Source organism: Podarcis cretensis, assembly GCF_951804945.1.
Source record: "Podarcis cretensis genome assembly, chromosome: 1".
NCBI classification, from domain to species: Eukaryota; Metazoa; Chordata; class Lepidosauria; order Squamata; family Lacertidae; genus Podarcis; species Podarcis cretensis.
Window position 1 is genome coordinate 77,143,888 of NC_137170.1, and position 17,056 is coordinate 77,160,943.

At 43.1% G+C, this 17,056-nt stretch overlaps 1 protein-coding gene across 1 annotated transcript in view; it reads left to right on the plus strand.

The window, feature by feature from the left end:
* The first annotated feature begins 894 nt into the window (after window positions 1–894).
* The window catches only part of DUSP8 (dual specificity phosphatase 8), an 83,589-nt gene continuing 67,427 nt past the window's right edge, over window positions 895–17,056 (plus strand). Inside the window, exon 1 of the mRNA XM_079970510.1 lies at window positions 895–1,227. The gene's annotated coding sequence lies outside the window, so the exon portion shown is untranslated. The remainder of the gene's footprint in view (window positions 1,228–17,056) is intronic.

Genomic DNA, 17,056 nt, shown 5'->3' on the forward strand with positions numbered 1-17,056 from the left:
TGCAGGGGGTTGGACTAGATGACCCTTGGGGTCCCTTCCAACTCTACAACTCCACGATTCTATGAGAATACCTGTGTTATTACTATTAACACTGTTTACTTTGTCACACAAAATGTAAAGGCATTTTCATATGTGTTGGCCCGCATGAAAAATTCCAAAATCCACACTCGGGCAATACTTCTGTTATTATGCCAACCAAAATGTTACAGTAGCTTAGATACTATTTTGCGATATTTTGGTTGGCCTAATAAGGGTGTTGCCCTAATATGGATTTTGGAACTGCTTCATCTTCTAAATCTATCCTTCTCTGGGTCATCAGGATCAGCATTTGTGCTTCTTTGCCATATAGAAAAAGCACCGCTAAGAATGCATTTGTATTGGAGGTCATTTGGTACATCACTCCATCTGATGTGAAAATCTTAAGCCTGATTCATTCAGCAGCCAACCAATTAAACTTTGTCTTGCCTTTGGCACAAGGGAAAAATCTTTCCCAGTTCCTCCTTCTGAGCAGCAGGGATTATCTGTGCGCCGCTGAAATGAGCCAGCCCTCCCTTTCCCTCCTGCAACAATAAATGCCACATTGATTTAGAATGAGCGGCTTGTTTTACAGTGCTGCATCTCTGCACCAGCTTTCTCCACCGAGGCTGGGGCATTTCCCTTTTAAGAGCTTGCAAAACTGGAAGGGAACGAGGCAAAGAAGGAAAATCTAGGCCATTGCCCCTTTTAAGCTGCAATTCTGCCTGCCTGTCTCCCTTTAATCTGCACCCAAAGCCCCAGGATCAGAGGCTGACGTCATCCTGCCCCTGAGCCTCCCTCTCTGATTGGCTGAGGGTGACGTCAGGTGCTTTTTTTCAAGGCATGACCTCATCCTCAGTTCATTTTTAGTTCTAAAGTGCAACCTTCTGTCTTCCTGGATCCCTTCAGCTCTGTTAATGCTTATTTGTGCTACCTCCCCCCCTCACACTACCCTCGCCCCTTCTGCAGATACATGCCTGCCCCTTAGTTACAGGGCTGGCATTATGAGCGCATTTCAGTGTGGCTGCGCGCGTGTATTTGCAGAGGGTTAGATCTTGCATCATCAGCACTTGCCCCAGCGTTTTCAGAGCGTTTCCCATCCGACCTTCTCCTAATTGTGGTTAAATCATCCTGACGAATGTGCAGAAATCTGCAATCAGCTGGAGGGTTTAAAGGGCTTTGATCCTGGGCTGCAGAGGAAGTGCCAGGAAGGTAAGTGTTTTTAAATGTTATTATGGATCCGCGCGAGAGTCGGGGGTGGCGGTGGGGACTGGACTTCCACATATCGCTTAATGACCCTGCAGAATACTGCAGTACGGGAGATCCCATGCGGGTTTGTTTGGGGTTCGGGTGGGCAGCGGGGTGGGTACTACAACCTGCACAGGCTTTTAATACGCTTATTGGACCTTCCGCATCAAGACGCGAATGCTGCATGTTGCTGCATTCAGCATGCGTTCCCATGGAATCCTATGTGTAATGCCGGCTTCTACTAGATCTGTGACTGTGCATAAATTTAGTGCATGCATCGTAATCTTATCTGGGAGGGGAAGGCTTTGGGGATGGGGGAGTGGGGTGGTGCTAATTTTGTAGAGTAGGTGCCGAAGGTTTTTGCAAAAAATAAATAAAGGTGTAATTCTAGCAGGAGGAACACCTCTCCAATGCTGCATACAGAAAAATGCGCAGTAGAGTCAGCCGTGCTGCAGGGAAGGGAGAACTGCGTTCAGCGAATCGCATATTTATGACGTGTGTTTAAGTAACAGGAGGGTTTTAAGAATCGGATTATACTAGGCTGAAATAAAACAGCAGGCTCCTGCGAAGTGAAGGGAAAGTCTCTGTGCTTATATATGTGTGTGCGCAGTTGTGACCGGGGCGGGGTGGGGGGACGTGTTTGTGTGCGTTTCTGCTAAGAGGTGGTTGTTATGCCTCGAGACTTTTCCAGGAAGGATCGGACGAGGAGAAATGTTCAAGGCTCGCTTCGGATGCGGAGCGTGGAGTGTCCTCATTCTTTTTAGGATTGCGGGGGGAGAGAGAGACAGAGACGGTCCATAAAGCTTTCCCTCTGTGGTTTGTGAGGTTGGTGTTAACAGCCCTGTGGTTTCCTAATGCCGAAAGAGTTTGGTTTGCCGCCCGGTTCCTTGGCGCTTCGGAAGCACCCGAGGAAACGAGTCTGCTGCGTTTTACCTTGGCTAGCGCCTTGACTAGGAGCAGCAGTGCGCGCGTGTGTGTGTGTGTGTGCTGTGATTCAGCATTTGACGGTTTGAAAACAACAACCACCCCATCCAATAGAATGGTCAGGAAGGTTTGCCCACATTTCATGTCTTCAGTTCAGTCAGGAACAGAGCAGGAAGAGCCTTTCCCCCCCCCCTTGGTGGTGGTGATGGGGGAAATAAGCACTTTTTAATTTTGTTTTTTGCACTATACAGAATTAAGATTTGATACAGCTGTGGCCAAGAAATACTGCATGCAGACGTTCTTCTGGGGCCTTTCTGTAGGAGAGGGATTGCCGACTTGTCATAATACATGGATTTTTTGGGTGGGTGGGTGTGAAATCACTATGCTGTCAGTTGCAAAGGTTCTAATCCAAGCTTCATTGCTTTAGGCACCACACACACACTATTAACAACCTGCATCTCAGTATGATTAAAAATATAAGATTTCTCTATACATCTCTCATAATGAACGTAAAGGGTTGTTTCAGCCTAGCTCCTGCAAGCATCAGCTTAATAGTACGGCCATCTACAGAAACGCTTGTACTCCCTTGTTTTGAAGCCTTGCAACAAATGACTCCCAATATCTTGCTGCAGTTAGGCTTAATTCTGGCACAACCCAGTTGAATTACGCTAGTCAAAATGCAAAAACTGCAGTGTGGAGGGACAGAAGTCCCCATGTAAATTAACCGATGCAAGCCAGAACTTACCTTTTTGTACCTTTTTTTGGTAAGGCCAGTGCAACTTATATTTAAGGTTTGCATGTCTACCTAGAAGCTTGGCATCACAACAACCCTGTGAGATAAATTAGGCTGAGAATACGTAAAGCTGAGCAGACATTGATTTGCTTTATCCAGACATTCTAGCTATTGCATCAGGCTTACCCTCTGGGTACTATTTTATAAAAGTATGGATATTTTCACTGATGACACAAAGCTGTCAGCCTAGTCTTTCGTGCCACTTGTGTACAGGTGTGAACAATGGGAATGTAAGGGAAACGAAGCTGTTTTTAAACCAAATGTGCATTCTAATTTGTGTAGGCTTTGTAATCGTATTTTGCATGCAGGGAATGCAAAAAAGAAAAAGAAAATACTTTCAGTGTCATGGATGAAAATGCTCTTTGTCTGTAATGAAGTCTAAGGAGGCTATGTGTGAATGGTCATTGCATCCAAGCCAGGGAAGTGTGCTGAGCAGACAGCATTACACATTTTGATAGGTCAGCTGATTTGTTTTGCATGTGAACAATAGCTGAGCTCAAGTCTGAATGAAACGGTGTGAGCAATAAAGAGAGAAGGGTTGCTAGCTTCACTGCACTGGGTGCTAGATGTCTTCTGTTCATCTCAAACCTTGCATGGGATGATCTCTCTCTTTCTCAGTCTCTCTCTCTCGCACACAAACAAACGCACACACACAGTTTGATCCCCTCTCCAGTTCTTTTCTTGTCACAGAAAGGGCCCAAATACCTCATCATAGGGAAGATGGACCAGGCATCCTCCAGTCCCCCCAGACAAGGCTACCAGATTTCAACTTGGATATGTTTAACCATTCTAGAGCTGCAAAGGGATTCATCCACAGCATCCTGATCCTCTCTTTCTTCTTTGGCCCCTTTGTTCATCTTCTCTTTCCAACTGCTGAGTGATTAAAAATAAATAAATCCCTGGTGGAAATGGTTGGTCAAGAAGCTGTGGATTCGGAAAATTCAAAACTGCCCCTTCCTTCATGGCTATGTGGTTGTTCAGAAACAGCATGATCTGTGGGTTGCAATTTAGCAGCTTGACTAGCAGGCCGGTGTAGACGTTTGAGACTGTGGTGTGTCACATGAAGAGAGCCTGCGCTTCCAAGGGGAATCCCACAAAGAAAAATGAAAAGCATCCCCAAAGCCCGGGGTCATTGGCCAAATACGATTGTGTATGAGGAAACACTCTCCCACTCTCAATTAGATTGAACGACCAGTCAGATTCAGAGTACGGCCATCTGCATCTGTGCACTGATTCAGTTCTTATGAGTTGTGCTGAGTGCCACTCATTAAAATGTCGAGCAGCAGGCAGTGCAGGTGAGAGCAGTGACTGGTGGGAGTTAGGAAGAGGATTGCAAAGCAAGCCTCCCGGTTGCTGGCCTGGCACTGCAGTGGAAAGCAATGTCCAGAAGCACCTTAAATAGCATATGTTTAACTCCAGTACTGAGCTGTATGCTTTGCAGAAAACAGAAGGGTCACAGCACCTTCCCCGTCCTGAGCACATGCGTCTCTTGTGGCTTGACAGAAATGAAGGTGAGAAGCATAGCTTGGTACTGGGAGTATCAAATATGGACAGAAAATGAATGAACCTTACAACATTTCATTTCCTCATGCTGGAAACGGGTTGTTTGTAGATGGGCTATTTGTCCACAGGGGCTTGGGGAAAACACTTCTTTGTTTGTTCACAGGTCCAGCTAGTGTGTTTCTGTAATGAGCAGGATTTTTAAAACCCACACAATTGGCTGTGCAGGATGAAAACGCCTACTCTAAAGATCAAGCTATCCAGGCAAGAATTCTCCAACTGTTTAACCCTGAATATTCTCCAGTATGGCATAGTGAACTTGTTAAGTGTGTGGATATGTTTGTACCACAGATACAGGAGAAGGTGATCTTCAGGTGATGTGGTCACAAGTCAAAGATTTAAGACCAGCACATTAAATTGGGCCTGGAAATAGACTAGCAGCCAGTGCAGCTGACAAACCACTGGCATAATTCAGTCAGAACCATGGGCTAGGAGTGTGTGTGTGTGTGTGCGCGCACACGTGCACATTCATCTAATATTGTATGGTATATGAAGTTAAACATGGTAGTAATATGGTCTTCAGTGAAACGTGGAAAAAGGCAACTACAGATTCACTCTTTATTCATTATTCCATAGGAATAGCTAAAGGGGGAAAGTGGGGTGATGGTTTAGAAAGTGCTCTAAATAGGTAATGGTATGCACTGACAGAGCAGGGTGGAATGAACGGAATATGGCTTGTTGAAACTTTGTATATCCCTTCATCCTGGGCTTTTAATTTCACACGGTGAAATTTGCGCAGGCTTAGTGGATTCCACATCTGTGTTTGTGTGTTGTAGCAAAGAAGACAAGAGAGTCTGGCGACTTAAAGGCTGTTATTTCAGCATGAGATTTCACATCCTTGTTTAAAAAGATGGAGAAAGTATGCAGCATGTAAACAAGAGAAACACAGCACTGAGTATTTATAAAGTATGGCCCTGTCACTGAGTTATCTGCAAGAAAGCTGCAATTTTTATTTATTTTACTTTTGTACAGGGGTCATATAAAATCCTTGCAAACTGCAGCAACCTTTCACTTTAGCGGCAGGACAGAGCCATTTCAATGCTTTCTATCCAAATGAATATTAAGTTAAAACTAGTTCTTCAAGCTCTGCATTTTCCCCGCCCCATTTTGCAACATTATTTCATCAAATATTCATTTGGAGTAAGTTAGTCAGGGCAAGATAACATAGTGGAAGAGAAGTGAACCTATTATTGGGTTTTTCTAAGGCTTGTCCTTATGAATATGACTGCACTCTAGCAGTGGGACCATAATGCCTACTTCATCATAAATTTGGGTTTAACAGTGCATTATATAGAAGAGCAAGCAGTTACTACATTTGTTTATTCATTTATTTAAAAATAGTGGGTTTTTTCCTGTTTGCAATTCATTGATTTATATGTTTCAGTGTAGACTATCAGTAGAATTAGTCAGAGCTATTTTATATGAAATCAATTATGGGATATATTAATATGGGCTTGATTTCTACTCATGGCTGACAGTTTAATCTTTGCTGCTGATTTAATAGAGACTTAGACCACATCTTGCAGTCAAATTTATACTGGCGTGGTTTTTTTCTTTAAATGTGGAGAAGCTGGGTGGGCCAACATAGTTTATTTTGTAGTGAGCTAATTGAGTTTTTTTTGTAGCATTTATGCTGGTTTAACTGCTGTAAGTTTACTCTCTGGCATATTAGTGAAAACTGAAAGCAAGTGCACTTGAAAAAATGCAAGTGCTTCTGAAAAGTAGGCGGCTTTTGGCAATTTTCCTGTAGACACAAAGTGGTTTCTTATGGTAGTCTTAATGGACTGTTGATGGAATAAAGTACTAGAGTCTTACATCACTTCCAATCAAGCTGAAATGGGAAGCGGAGGAGAAAATACAGTGAATTAAACTCTGCAAAATTAAACACACACATGTTTCTGAGGCATTAAAATAGCATAAATGGTAAAGATACCTAAAGAGTTAATCAACAGTGCAAATATTTCTTACACTGCTATCTAAGTCATGACTGCCAGTAAATCATCTTTCCTACTTTTTATGCCAACATGGCAACAATGTTGTAAAAAGCTATTGAAGAGCTTCTTAACTGTTTCAATTAATTAAAACTACAGAGAGCCAGTGTGGTGTAATGGATAGATGTGAGATTAGAATTGGCGGTAGGGGTGCGCTGCATGGGAATAGTAGAAATTGTGGAAGCAAGATAATTGAAATTGGAAATTATTTTCTTGATGTCATTTTGATGCCTCGTGCTCATTATCTTTTTTGGTAGAGTTGTTTATTCCAGATACCTTTTCCAGTACCTGGGGTCCTGGTCACCCCATTTTTCTTCAGATATTTCTTGTTGTTCTTTAAGCCACAACTGAGGTGGGTTTATACATTTCCTTACTGGTTCCAGATTATGTGAAAGACACAGCAACAAGAAAGATAAAATATTTTAGTAGATCAACTTTGCAGGGGAAAGGCTGACCTTTCAGTTGGACTGTTACAGTTTGCAAAACTTTCAGGACTCAGAGCCCATCTTTTGCAAAGCACTGCTCTTCCAACAATAGTTAGTAAATGAAAAGTCCCTTTACCATATGTTGGGCTGGTGTAGATCTGGAAGTTTTGTTTAACGTCTCTCCCATCACTTGGACCACAGTTGCTCTGTGTGTGTCAGAGACAGAGACTGCTGCTATGAGCTTTAAACTATTGATCTGCAGTATAGTAATTTTCCTTTCAGAGCATTGGCTTCTGTGGAGATACAGGACTTGGATCTTCATCTGTCTCACTGTCAGCCTGGCTTTGAATTGGGTTAGCTCCAAGGTGCACTAATTTGTTACATTAAGCTGTTCAGTAGGTATGGTTCATAGACTGTGCCAATATGTGGAACTCCTGCCCAGCACTGAAAAATGAAAAAAGGCAATACAAGATGGATTTCTTTATGTTCTCAGCTGATGGTCTGAAACATGAAGGCTCCCTTTGTACATAGGTAGGAAGTGCATAAATAATTTTCTTTACCATTAATGTTAAAACTTCAATTAACATCAGTAAGGTCCATATTCAGTAGTTTCACACATTCTGGCCAGTTTATGTTGATGTGTATAGCAATATGTGCAAAATAAACAGGGGAGAAAACTACTATGGAGTGGGTGTTTACACATTTATTTAGCTATTTCTTCTTTTTTATCAGTCATATACCAGTTCTAGTGAAATTCTAAAGCTAAAGTGAGATCAGCAGCAAAATGGCGTAGGGGAAAGGATTAAGGCTGCGCATCACTGGATTGCATCTGATTCAACCATGTTTAAACTATGTCATGGAAAATAAGTAGGCATTGTATCTGTAGTTTTAATTCATTACTGAAACAGGGATGAATAAAACCCTTTATATGAGCATGCCTGTCCGCTTCAGAGCAACGCTTACAGGATGAATTCATGTAATGGTTAATGCATGACAAGCTTGCTGCGGGCCTCCTTTCCTTTCCATTGACAAATACTATGCTAAGAGACTTGGACTGTGTTGATGGTGTATATTTATTGATTACATTTTTATCTTGTTGTCCCTGCTATGAGCTCAGCACTGTGTGTGTTGCTCCCTCCTCCTCCTCCCAGTCTTCCTATGCTGTGTTGAAAGGTAGCCCAAAGTGCTTCCAAATGAATTGTGCATTTGAACATGGGCACCTTTGAACCTAGTACAACAAGAACTGACAACACAGGCAGGCAACCAGTCAGGTCTTGAAAATCCCAAATGCACTCTGTGTGTGTGTGTGTTGAGTGGTGATGTTCCTCAAATTTCTGTTTCTTTTGTCAAGGAAATTTGCATGGCTGTGTGCAAGATAGTGCTTAAAAATCTGGTGACAAAGAAATGACTCGATGGATGCAAGAAGCAGTTTTGTTAAGCACGGCACATTCTTTGTCCAGGGAAATGCATATACCTTTTTTAATATATACAGTATGCTTTCCTTTTTTATTGCTCCTAAAAGGAGGCACTGATAAAGAAAAGCTTGCCTTCTGCAATGCATTTTGGAGCGAGTAAAAAAAAAAGGAATATTAGAATATATATTTCTGTGACAAAGAGCTAAACTGGGACTGGGAAACCTGTGGCCCTCCAGATGTTGCTGGACTCCAGCTCCCATCAGCCCCAGTCAGCATGGTCAGTAGTCAAGGATGATGGGAGTTATATTTCAACAGCATATGGAGGGCCACAGGTTCCCATCCAAGAGCTAAACTCAAGAAGTGCTGTTTTTCAGAATAAAAAACTGCTTGCTTCAGCATTTGAATCATTCCCTTTGCCTCTGGATATCCAGTGCCAGTGGCCCCAGAATTTGAGGCTGGTGCCTTGACATTTTGCATTACTTGGCCTATAAGCAATCAAGTGATGGCTTCTGTTATCATGTGAGAATTATGGTCATTTGAGTTCTTTGAATGTCTTCCCCTTTTGTTTGCTAAAATCTGAGTTATCATTTTCACGAGGCCGTTCTTTTTTAAGCCTTCCTCCCCCCCCCCACTTGTTCCTAGCTTTGACACCAGCATATGGTTTGATCAACTAGTAACTGGCCCCAAAGATGGAGATATGGTGCCAAATTGGAAAGGGATTCAAAAGGAAGAAAATTATCCACTTGGTTCTTTCCCATGACCAGTGGGCTTTGTTGCACCTAAAAGACCAGCTGCCCTAACTGCTTTTCATTTCCCCTTCTAAAGAACTACTGGAACGTGTGATAGGGTTGCCAGCATCCTGGCTTGACCTGCTCCTGTGTCATTAACAGCAGGCTGGTCTAAAGAAATTGGTAGCTTTTTATTGCATGGGCATGGCACGGAGCATATTGCCAACTGCTAATGATCTGTATCAGCCTTCCCTAGTCCAGCTGTGCTCGTGGAGATAATGGAGGGCACCAGGTGGAGAAGGATGATATAGACCAACCTTAAAGTCGAAGGTGCAATGGCTGATCAAATGTTTACATTCCTAACTGGTAGTAGACCAAGTTATTTCCAATCCACATTATTCAGGACTGTGCACTTAAGCAGGAGCTGGAGCCAGTCTCACCTTGGAGGATGTCTTCATGTTGGATGTTTCTGCAAATGTTTCTTGCATAAACACTTTACACTTGTAGGTGCATAATGCTAAAAACTTTATTGTGCACCTTAAAACGTAATTGTGAAGTGGCCTCCTTGGATAGGGCATGCCATCAGACAAAGGACAGGCTTTTGATAACAAGAATGCCCTAAAAAGTATACAACTTTGGAATCCATTTTTGAGAACAAATACTGGAATGTTCTGCCTCCCTTTTCCAGCCAAAGTGGCTAATGAGCTGACCCATTTTGCCAGCTGTTACATCAATGATCCCACTGGAGATTATCTGTGCTGGAATGCTTTTTCCCTATTCTGTAAATTGGTGCAGTGAGGAATGAGAGATTTTGTGATGCAAGAAGAAAACCATTAAGTTCCAGCAGTGCGCATTTGCTACTCTGGGTAGCTGGGCTGGATGAGGGAGGAAGAAGAACATTCATTTGGTTGATCTCTTACCCTCCCCCCAAAATACTGCATCAGCAAGCACAGCAATCCTGTTTGTAAATCGCAATTTTCAACCTAAAATTCAGGAATCGCATATCCCATAGTGTTGGCCCATCATCTGCATGCCAGATGTTCTTCCTCTTGGCATAAAGGTAGAGTATGTAAGTAGGACCTCTCCAAGCTCCCTGATAGTGCCAGCCTATGAATCTCTTTGAGAAACTATTGTGCTTACAAGTACTGGTGTTTGCAGGAAGTTGGACAGGTCTTGAACTGGATTGAACAGCTAAGGAACAGTCATACCTAGGCCAGTGTTTTGCATTACTTTTTATTATACTGGAGGACTTCTGTCAAGTCATTCCCAGAGATTTGCAGCATTGTTGGAAACGATAATATGTAAAAAGTTTCCACAGTGACATTTTTAAGCATAGGAGTGATTATAACTTGGACAGTAGCTCCTGCTAACCTATGTTCAGTATGAAGTTAAATCACTCTGAGTGCTCTTCCATTACTCCAAAGGTGACTTCATAGAGTAGAAACTCATTGCCTGTTTTAGTGTTTACATGAGGGGTGGGATTCTGTGGCCTTCCAGATGTTGCTAGTCTCTAAATCCCATCTTCCATGACAGTTCCCCACCCCGGTTTTCAAATTAATTTATCTTGAGGCCATCATTTCAAGGTCACTAGACATCAGAGACGGGAGTACGGTACAATACATGCAAGGAAGGGATGTCCTTGATTAGTCTTCTTTTTCCTCCTTTCTGTTTCACTTCAGAATAATTGCACCCCCAACCCATCATGGGATGGGTTATTGAAGTATACTCAAGCATGTAAGCCTGTCAGGAACTGTTAGGAAGCATGTTAGAAGGCTGTGGAAGAAGGTACTCACACGGTGGAGTTGTTGATATTCGCTAATTGTTCCACTGAACTCTTACTCCTAGATAAGTGTGTGCAGAATTGTAGGTTCAATAACTGTATATTTGGGGCTTCTTGGTATTGCTGAAAATCCCTTTTCAGATTTCTCAATATAAATGGTTGTGTGGGAGCTTAGGAATGCAGAGGTCTTTCTGGAATTCCGCTTTTATAGTCAGTCATTGGAGTTCATGGGAAGGGTACGTTGTTGTCTTCTTATGTGAGTCACTCCTATGATTTGAACCATATCATTGGGTAGGTTTATACATGTGCTTATTTGTTGAAAAGTCATGGCTCTGCTGAGAATGCAGGAGTCCAGTGGACCATTTTGAGTTGGGAGACTATGGACAAGCTCCCACAAATATTAGACTTGTTTCTTATCTCTGCCTCTTCAGAGTGCAGGTAAGGCTGGCCTAACTGAATATGCTCCAGAAATCTTTCCCAAACACAGAAAACTGGATGTTCAGGGGGAAAGGTTTTAGTCTAGTATACTCCCAAGTGTGCTAGTTTGTATATACAGAAAAGTATTTTGATTCATGTTCTTATTAACAGATTTTGGCTCTTCACTTGTACTTGTCACAGTGCTAAAGAGTCTTACAAATGCCAATCAATTTCCATATGGGCAGCAAGAATGAGGGCTACAAGATCGTAGAGACGTATAATCTTTTCTGGGAAAATGCCTAGGACAGATGGTCTAGGAATGGTTTGACCCATTCTTTTTTTGTTAATTTATTGGTATAGAATTGAGAAACTGCCTTCCAGGTCCACAATGTGTGTTATTTGCAGTTCAATGAGCATATTAGGAAATGCAACTTAAACTCCACTATAAGAAGATTGAAATGTCAACAGTGAATCAACTTTGTTCAGTGATTAAACAGTCTTTAATTATTTTTGTGTGTCAAATAGAGGTCCAGAACTCAGGTTATATAGCATGCCCAGTGTCTGTTTCACATGCTTCTTATAAACTATCCATGTTTCCACAGGACAGGCTAAGAAAGCTGTTGTAAATACTGGAAACCAAGGCAATTCATGTGAAGCATGTGGCATTAATTTCCAAAATATTTTTGACTATTTCATTCTTGTAAGTTGCCTTGAGATCTTTTTTTAGATAGGTGTGCTATCCCTTCTTTTTTCTTTTTTGAATAAATAAGTAATATAAAATAAGACTTGATTGGCATGAGCAGTGAAAATCTGCACTCATGAAAGTAACTTCTGTGCTGAACGTCTTTTAATGAGCGATGTTACGAAAATGCTAATTACACATATGTTGCCCTATTTTTCTAATCGCACCTGTTTTCAACAGTGGTTTGCTCTTCAAAAGTTAGCCAGAGGGAGTGCAGAGATTAGTACAGAAAAAAGGAGGGCTGAGAGTGGAATACTACCCGATTTGAGTGGATAAGGGCCATCTCTTGAAAAAGACTTTCGAAGATGCTTTTGGGCCCGAAAGCAGACAAGGTATCTCCACCCACACATAGTGGGCAACACCTTAACAGGGCAGTCTGTGGAGATGTTGTCGTCTCCCCATTCCAAACTGATGTTCTGACTGTAGTAAATTGCCTGGGCAGCAGAGAGAACCAGGCTATGCCTGAAATAGTAAGAAACCTGGTCAGTGTCTGCCGGGGCTCTAAGGTATAGCTGTTGCCTGGCATCTGTGCGGTTGCTGTGGAAACACAAGGCGCTGACTTGTTAATAGGACTCGTATCCTTGCTTGCCACTACGGCAAAAAGATGAATAATGATTTGGTAATAGTCATGTGATGTAGGGATTCCTTGTGTGGCACGGGGTGGGTGCTAGAGTGAGGCTTGCTAAGCACTTAAGCACTTGAAAGAAGAAGGGGTGGGTGGAAGGGAGGGAGGGGGTAGGGAGAGATTTTAGCTACAGTACCAGAATTTACATCTTAATAAGACTGTAGGTAGCTGCCCAGCTTAAGCCATCCTGCCAGCATTTCAGGTTCTAAGCTGACAGTTACTTGCCTTAGTAATCCTTCCGGCAGATAATAAACTGCCATGCCTGAAGACTGAACCAAGAATTACTTTCTGTCAACCCCTTGCCCTGCACATATTTTATTCTGAAGGCTTGCACACACTGTTACCCTTTACCCTTTAATTGCTGTACCAGGAAGCAAGTGCTACATGTAGCTCCCTACATAATGGCAGCCCTGTCTCCAAGCTGTGGCTACAGAAGATTCACTAAACAGCAGCTGGAAGCCCCAGGGCTATATCTGGCCTCTTACTTGCCAGACCAGAAACAAATGGGGTATGGAGAAAATAGCTGGGGATTCACTCAGACCATCTCACTATGTGTTTGGTGGCTGTGTGAACATGCAAATAGATGTAGATCATGGGTATGTAGATGTAGATCACTGGCCCGTGGACAGTCCAGATATCATGTTTTTACATGAGTAGAATGTGTCCTTTTATTTAAAATGCATGTCTGGGTTATTTGTGGGGCATAGGAGTTTGTTCATTCCCCCCCCCAAATATTGGCTGCCCCCCACAAGGTCTGAGGGACAGTGGACTGGCCCCCTGCTGAAAAAGTTTGCTGACCCCTGATGTAGATCCTGAATGGCACACGATACCCCCCCCTCCACATGCTCCACCATGGAGGAGCACATATTCTACATTGCAATGTGCCTGCAATTGTGTTGCAGCATTCCGTGCTAGCCAGTTTCAGCTACAAAAAGAGCCTCATGTCCAGTACTGTACATGCAATAATTTATTTGTGTAGTTAGCAACACTTGAACGAAAAGCTAATCCTGGTCCAGCAATGGTCATAGCTCTTATATTGGCCAAAACTGGTCAAAGGGCTGCAGAGGCTATCTGGGCCTCCAGTAATGTAGCTGGTTGCAGCAGCACCTCCAGATTGTGTGTCTTCTCTTTCAGAGAGGCTGTAACTTCATTCAAGGCTGACAGTTGGCCAGCTTCTCAGACACAGAAACCACTCGCCCACAGAGCCTTTCCTGCCAAGATTCTAGCTCGTTTCCCCTCATTCATTCCACCACTCCATCCAGGTATGCATCCAGGACCTGCATGGCATCTTGCTCCAGACAGAGAAATAGAGCTGAGTGTCACCAGCATACTTTTGGTAGCTTGTGTTAAATCTCCTAATGGCCAGAAATAGCACTGGGCATAAAGTAGTGCTCCATAGCTTAATTGCTTGGGGACCAGAAAGCACTGTCCCAATGCTACTGACTGTGCTTGGCCCAGCAGATAGGACTGGAACCACTGTTACACAGTGCCCCTGATACCCACCCCACAGAGCTAATCCAGGAGGATACCATGGTCAATAGTGTCAAAAGCCACCAAGTGACTGAGAAGAAGGGGCAAGTTCACACTCCCCTTGTCTCATTCTTGATAATGGTCATCCATCGGGGCAACCAAGACCAATTGGGTCCCATGGCTAGGCCTGAAACCAGATTGGAATGGGTCTAGATCAGGGTTAGGGAACAGGATGTGGTCAGCTGGCAGGCTAGTCGTTCAAGTCCCTCAGCCCCTTGGTGCTGATTGCAAACTCTGCTTTGGAAGGAGTTGGCTGCATTTGGGCATGGCTTGCATCTGATGCCCAATTTAAAAGGTGCTGAATGCAAGCCCTGCTTGTCAAGGAATTATTAGAAGTACACTTTAAGGTTTCTGATTTGTTCTTTCTCAGCCATGGTTTTACTAGCACCGCATCTGATGTCTTGTACGGTGTTGGGTGTGGACAGGTGAGTGTGGCTTAGGGAAAAATAAGGACACATAGGCTGGAAGTTTTGGTACATAGGCCAGAAGTTTGCCATGCCTGCTTTAGATTAGGCAGGCATTTTCCAAGTCCTAATGGGGCCTGTTGATCAATTCAATCCGGCAGTATATGTCCTGGGGTAAAATCCTTTAAAAAGCCCAGAAACTTCAATCCTAAAAAAACCTCAACTATTTTTTTGGGGTAAACTTTAATCCTAAAAAAAGCTCAGTGACTTTGGTCGGCCCTCACGCATGTTCACTTCATCAAATCTGACCCTCTTTGAAAAAAGTTTGGCCCCCCTTCTCTAAGGATTCCTGAAGTTGCATTCAAGGAGCTTAGTGCTCTCTTGGCATGCCTCTACTGTATCTTCTCCTCCCTTCACTACAGGAACTGCATGTTGTCCTCAGGCAGCCTGTAGTTACCCTAATACCAATGTTAAGCTGCCCGTCTTGTCCCAAAGCTGCAACCTGGCACTGCACCTCCTCCTTTAATATTTTCATTCAGGTTAACCCTGTGCCCATCTCCTCACTAAAGTCATTCAAGAGAGATGTGGGATTAAAGGATTATGATAATGGTCTTCAGGAGCACTCAAGAAGATTACAGTGGCTTTGATAAACTGATAAAAGAGGGGCATCATATTAACCTTCCCCCACCTTTAAGAATTAGTAGCCTGGTGGTCATTGTATTGAGGTAATAAGGTATACCTAATTCCTTAATTTTACCTCATCTTCATAAAATGCCTAGATTTGCAGCTTGCTCACATGAATCCCCTCTGAAGTTTGTAAAACTGTTGCTGGGTTAATGAGGAAGGTCTATTTGTGTTAACTAGTATCTTAAGAACATGAAAACCCTACTGGGTCACGCCAAAGGCCCATCTTGTCCACTATCCTGTTCTCACAGTGGCCAAACTGATGCCCATGGGAAAGCAGCAAGCAGGACCTGAGTAAAACAGCACATTCCCCACTTGTGATTCCCACCAACTGGTGTTCAGAGACACATTGCCTCTGACAGTAGAGGCAGGACATTGCCAAGAAGATTGTTTTCTTGTTGGTAGCTTATGCATTTGGTTTAACAGTTTTTGTGATGTAAGGCCTTTGGTCCTTAACTTGAAGAGTTTTAGGTATTTGTGGCCTCCAGTGGGATAGGATGTTTTAGACCTGCCCCTTATATGAATGGATGTGATTTTAGTTTTCTATTCTCTTTTGGGGGTTTTAAGTATTTGGTTTTAATGTTTATGCTATTCTGTAAGTCACTTTTAGCCACTTTTTGTGAGCCCATTAGCAGACTCTGCACACACTTGAACCAATGCCATGAGTGGCTCCTCCTATCTGAACTGGACCTCAGAATACATCCTTTTTCCAAGGCCAGGTAGTGCTTCCTGGTAATATTATTTTTAAAAAGCTGTGAGAGAGAGACAATGAATAACACACAGCTTGAAAAATTGTAAGTTTTGCTAGCTTATTAAGTTGGGGGGTGGGATCAGACTAAATTATATTTTTAAATTCAGCTGTGCCAGAGTCAAGTCAAATATTTCCCCCCTCCCTGCTGGTTCCCAAGAAGATATTGTTTTCCTTTGCTTTGGCAGCCTGATAAAGAAATAGGCTAAACATTTTCAAATTCTTCCCTGGAAATTTTGTTATTTAAAAATTAATAATTAAGAGGGTTTTTAAATAACTTGGTTGAAGTCATGTTGCTGCCACTCTTCCCAGCAGCTGACCCCCGCAAGTCAAATTCAGCCAACCAGTCGTATCCTGTTGTAGTTGACAAATCTCTCTCCTTTTCCTTTCCTTTCCAAGAGGTGTATTGAACCTGTGGCAGGCCTTAACACATGGCTAGTGAACTGCATCCTCCTTGATGTGGGCCTGCTTTTGACTCACTTCTTCACTAGGATGGTTTTTGCTGGCAGTTGCTCCTGGGATGAGGAGTTCCTTTGGGGGTGCAACCCAACACCTCTCAAGTTAACACTTTCCCCCTTATTTGGGGATGTGTGCATTTCCTATGTCTTGTAACTGATGATTTCCACTTCCAGTTTGCTTTCACTGCTTTTGTGCTTTTTTGACGTGTCCTTTTTCTTTCTTTCTTGGGGCTGGCTTTGTATAGTCTTTTGCAGGTAAATGACCACATTCCCCTGGGAGAAAATAGTGAGGCTGGGGGAAGGCACATACAGGAGGCTCAAACAGAAAATAGATGGGGGCAAGAACCAAAAATGGGCAGGAGCGCCCATCTCTTTGTCACCTCTCTCCATCCTTGTCTTTCCCCTTCCTTCATCCGCACCTCCCCTTTCACTCAGTCTGTCTATCCCTTCACATCCCCCCCATTTACATTCCTCCACACACCCTCCCTGTTTACATGCATCCTTCCTCTAGTTAGGGAGAGAGAATTATCCAGAAATCACAGCACCTCTGACAAACGCCTGCCTGCTTG